This window comes from Miscanthus floridulus, chromosome 2 (genome assembly GCF_019320115.1).
Source record: "Miscanthus floridulus cultivar M001 chromosome 2, ASM1932011v1, whole genome shotgun sequence".
Lineage (NCBI taxonomy): Eukaryota > Viridiplantae > Streptophyta > Magnoliopsida > Poales > Poaceae > Miscanthus > Miscanthus floridulus.
In genome coordinates, this window is record NC_089581.1 from 20581292 (window position 1) to 20586759 (window position 5468).

A 5468-nucleotide genomic window follows, 5' to 3' on the forward strand; every position below is an offset into this window, starting at 1 on the left:
AGTTAATCGCTAATAATTATTATCTAATTAACTATAGTAATAGTGTATTCATTGCTTGTTTTTTTTACCATATTTCATGTAATAAGTCTCTATATAATCTAGGATTAGTCCTTTATTAAGTACCGGATGGTCCTCTATAGTATACCCCAAATAGCTAGTTAATAAATGTAATTAGTATTTTGCTCGTTTGTCTATATAAGAACTGTAAATTGTCTGGATTATTGTTCATCCGGGCCCCACAAGACCCAGATCACTGTACGTCAGCAGTATCGGGTCCTGGATCCGCGATGAACAGTGCTCGTCTCCGCGATGAACGGTGCTCAACCCGACAAGGGGGAACAGTCCCCAGCCTCGATAAAAAAACAGTCCAAACCCAATACGGAACAGTATGCGCCTTTTATGGAACAGTGCACACCCGTCACATCTTTCCTTCCCCTTTTTTCCGTCCTACTTCCCACGCGAAGCGTGGGCGCCCACGCTAGTTTTCCCTCTATATTTATCTCCAACATCTATTTTATTTAGGATTAGTCTTCCTTTTATCTCCATCTCATCTCCTTTATTTCTATTATTACTATGATTTTTTTTTGGCCTAAGAATTAGAGTCCGGTGTGGAGGTTGGAGACCTAGGGCTAATAAATTTTTGTCCAATTTTCTTTGTAACATTTAATGTTTTGTAGTTTTGTAGCTTTCGTTTATGTTGTAAAATAACGATTATTTGCTTGTTATCTACACTCTTAGCGTGTATATATTTCATCATGTATGATTGTTGCCATCTGGAGAAACGATTCTTACAGTCCTACTACTGTTGTGATAGCCTGTTAGAACAAGGCTAAGAGTTAAAGCCGGCTGCTGGCTGTAAGGTTCTTTGTAGCTTTTTTCTAGCCCACCTATATAATAGTAAGGTCTACAATATTAATACATGGCTTACATGTCTTTCTCACAGAGTTTTTTTTAGTTCTTATGCCTAAACGGGCTTGTGTTTTCATATCTCTCATCTCCTCTCTGCTCCACCTCAGCATTTAGCCAGTTATATACTTGCTCTTAGTGCTATGCCATCATGCAACTAGGCCTTAGTTCTGTATTTCAGTCGAGGCCAGAGTATGGTCATGGACTCACGGTCGTGTGGTATTGAGTATTGACTGCGGTGAAATCAAGATAAACCCCGTTCGCTTCGCTAAAAAAATAAGTCGAAACACTGTTCCAGTTGATTTGTTGCGAGAGAAAACACAGTTCTAACTGAAAAAACAAGCTAAAAAAATGGATTATGAAATAAGCGAACAGGCCCAAAGAGCTTTTAACGTTCAGGCTTTCAGGCAGCCCTCGCTTTGAATGATCTCACATGTCTGAATGAATCTTCAAAGTTGACAGGACCAACACGATACAACCTACTAGTACATTGTACTACATATCTCTAACATTACATTACGTCACATAACTTTGGGCTGTAGTACTACAATTTGCCAACTCCGTGATTTCAGATGACATTTTGGGGAAAGGAAACAAATTGATATTATTAACAGTTCCGAAGGGGAGAACAAGCATTGCAGCAAGCAGCATGATAATTGGTTTGGTTCGTACTCCCGCTCTTGGAGATTGGATCCAGCACGATCTCTCATAAGTAGATGATCATGACCTTTGTTTCAGCTGGTATTAAAGTCGGTTGATAAACCAGCTGAAGCTATTTTATTGTGAGAGAAAAAATACTGTAGCTAATAAGTTCAAGCGAAACAGGCTTCACCAGAGAGAAAATAGTGGAACTATGGTGTCCGAAGCACCCAATCAGCCTATTCGTTGGTTGGTTTTTAGGCTGATAAGTCCGGCTGATGTTGATTTGTTAGGAGAAAAAACACTATATCATGACTAATAAGCTCTGGCTAAAACCATCAAACGAACAGGCATGTAAACCTCGCAACACATTGGCTTTATAAACTTGAAAAGTGCACAAAGGTGGGCTGCGATGGACATTTCATTCATACGCTGCCTAGTTGGCATTTGATTCCAGCAGCAAAGCTCAGAGCTGCAGAATCGCTATATTTCTTTGTGGGTACATGCTTCTTGTTCTTCACTTGACCCAGATCATTATGATGGGCTACTAATTAGGCAATACAAAGCAGACATCTATCAAACTTATACAAAAAGGGTCGCAACAAGATAGCCTGCTTGCATTGCATCTCCAAGTCTAGGAGATAAACCAAGTCCTACAAACTTACAGGTTACACCAGAAGCTGACGAGAGATCTCCTTATCACTCTGGAACAACTTCATCTTCACTCATTGCCCTGTTCATTATTTTAGTGGACACATCCACGTCTTCTTTGGGATCATCTCCACCGTCCGTCTTCTTGTCCACAGGGGTGGAGGATGAGGTGTTGCTGCTGCCATCATCTCCAGCTCCAGATGTGGACTTTTGGACATCTGTTACCAGAGCCAAGGTGCCATTTGGAGGAGAATCCAACTCAAGCGACGTGTGGTTAGTCAAAGGCTGTATTTGGTTGCCAAGCACTGCCGTTGAATTCACTTGTTGATCTGGATGACCTTTCAAAATTGAATTAGTTTGCTCAGGGTTGCTGGTCAAATTTGCTGGAGATGGATGGGTCTTGCTTTCTATGTCATTGCTAGGAATGTCTGCGTTTTTCTGGGAAGATGAATCAGTTTGGTGTAGCCGCATTGTCACCGGTGGCATATGATCCATTTATTCCAGGAGCTCGAAATGAAATTCCATTAGATAAATTTGTGGTGCCTTCAAATATCCTATCCATGCTGTTCAATTGTTCCTCTGGGAGAGGTTTTGGCCACCTTGGCGTCATGATCCACAGAGCTTGACACATCATCACCTCTGAAACTCCTTTCCCTAGCCCTGCGCACTTCCTCCTCCTTGCTTCCAGCCTCATGATTTTTGTTAGGCACTGCAGTTGAAGCATCATCCATGAATAAGACCTTCTCTTGGGCATGGTGGAACAGCTCATCTTGCTCAGACGATGGAGGGTAATGAGTAACAGCACTAGAAACATTGTCACCATGGAAGCTCTTCTCTTGATCCTCCTGTGACCGCTCCTTCCGCCTCTTCATCCTCAACACACCCACATCTCCATCCTTCTCAGAAGAATGCTCACCAGGCTCAGGAAGATCCTCATCCTTCTCCAGGTCCTGCTCATCGATGGGATCCTCATCGTTCTCATCATGCTTCATTTCTTGCTCCATTTCATCATTCTCTTCATCCTCAACCCGTTCATCCAATGTTGAAGAATCAGCCTCCATCTTTGGTGGCAGATCCTTCCTGCCTAATCTGACTGCCTCTGGCTGGTCTTTGTCATCTTTATGCAAATCACTCACTTCATCTTCACTATACGCCTTCTTCTCATAAGAATGCTCTACTTGGTAGAGCAACCAAACAGAAACCAGAAGCAGGAGACTGATCTGAAGAGCTTTCTTCAGCTTCAGACCTTTGGATCTATGATTTCTACTAGAACTCTGCCTCAACATTGTTAGGAAAACGAGGTTAAAACAACCTCTACAATCCTTTTTTTTTTCCACCACTCCCAATACCCTCCACTGGAACACTTTGTTGGTTCCTGAAATAAAACGTCACCAACATATAAGCATCCTTGTAGATATAGTTCACAAAGGGTACGAGAAACAATGAAGTACTTGAAAGAACACTATAGTACTAACTTCATTTACTTCAATTCACTTGTGCAAGCCATACAGGGGGAACCCAAAAAAGAAGATTCCTCAGGTGTAGCAATCCCACCAATCATATAAATACAAACTATGCATTTGATATCTGAGCTACCTCCAACACTTGCAACGTCTCTACTAGGTACTAGTAGGTACATCTATTGAAGTTATGTGTAGACTGTGTAGTTGTGTAGGATACAAATATCTAGGGTGTTACTGACTTGCCTAGGATAACTGAAAACGGAACAAGAGCAAGCGCGCGGCTACATTTCTACATCCAAGTAGCTTAATTTAAGGCCAAAGCATCCTAACCAACGACCAAAAATCCACCAGTCAATTGAAGAAGAAAAGGACGCATAGCCTCCAACGAATTACCTAAATCACAGAAAACGCCATTCTTGAACGTGAAATAGGCCTAATGAGATGAAAACTCCAATCTCCCGACGGCCAACATCGAAACCACCTAATCTCTGCTCCTATAATAACACACGATTATATATCAAATAAAAACAAAATACACCAGTTTGCAGGGTATGTTCGCTTGAACTTATCAGCCGGCTTATCAGCTAAACCACTAATCTCTGCTCCTATAATAACACATGATTATATATCAAATAAAAACAAAAATACACCAGTTTTGCAGGGTATGTTCGCTTGAACTTATCAGCCGGCTTATCTACAGTATTTTCTCTCCTCAACAAAATAGCTTCGGTACCAGCCGAACAGGTGAGGGTTACCAACGATCACCAATTCACCATACACCACAAATCCATTATCCGACACCTTGAGTAGCACAGACATCGGATATTTCGCCCCCAATAAACCCAGAGGGCTTTCAAGGAGCTCAAGAACAAATACGGCAAGGCCACAGCCCACAAGACGCCAAAAAAGATTCAAGCTTTAGAACAGAACAGGGCACAGCAATCTCACCTTCGGACGCCGGCAGCTGGATACTTGAAACGACCGTTCTTGCTTTCGGCTTTGCCTCGTCCGTCTCTTCCCACCTCCAGACGATTTAAAGGCGAAGACCGCAAGGTGGGTAGAGCAAAGATTGGTAAAAAAATCAAGATGCTTGTTCACCTAAATCCGCTGCCCCACTACCGCAAGGCAGGGGCGGATCTAAATACAGGTGCCTAGAGTAGACCCCCTCTCTGAAACGGAAAGGGTAGCGGGAGCTGGAGACCGCCAACAAATGCGACGGTGGATTCGGGCTCGTGCACCAGTCGGATTGGGGACTGGAATGGGCGGATGGCGGGGGGTAGGTGCTAGGGTCGGGGCTCGGGAAGGGGGGATTTTATGACGCGACCGTGGACGGAGACGGGGACGCAGGCGGCAGCTTCAGAGTCACACAGCTCGCCGAATTTTTTATTTTTCAGTTTTTTTTAAGAATGGACTGTTCGCTTCTCTCGTAATCCATCTTTTTCAGCTTGTTTTTTTTTCCCGACGGAACAGTGTTTTTCTCCTATGACAAATAAGCCAGAATAGTGTTTCGGCTTGTTTTTTTCAGCGAAACGAATGAGGCCAATATTCACAAATAAACCTTTGATAGTTTGATTTTCGTTCATGGACATTGACCTCGGCGCCATGGCTTTTGGCGTCGAAAAAACACGTCTCGGCGCCATGGACATTGGCGTCGAGGTCTTGGTGAAGCGTCGAATATGGCGGTGACCTAACGCCGACATAGACAAGGCATCGGTGACATAGATCTTGGCGTCGTAGTCGTAGATCACCCTATAGATCTTAGCGTTTTAAATAAAACAAGTATAATTATTTCAAAGAACATGTAACAAT

The 5468-nt window shown here is 42.9% G+C and overlaps 1 pseudogene; it reads right to left on the reverse strand.

The window, feature by feature from the left end:
* Positions 1–2018: 2018 nt before the first annotated feature.
* Positions 2019–4928, reverse strand: LOC136538147 (uncharacterized; annotated as a pseudogene).
* Between the last annotated feature and the right edge of the window lie 540 nt (positions 4929–5468).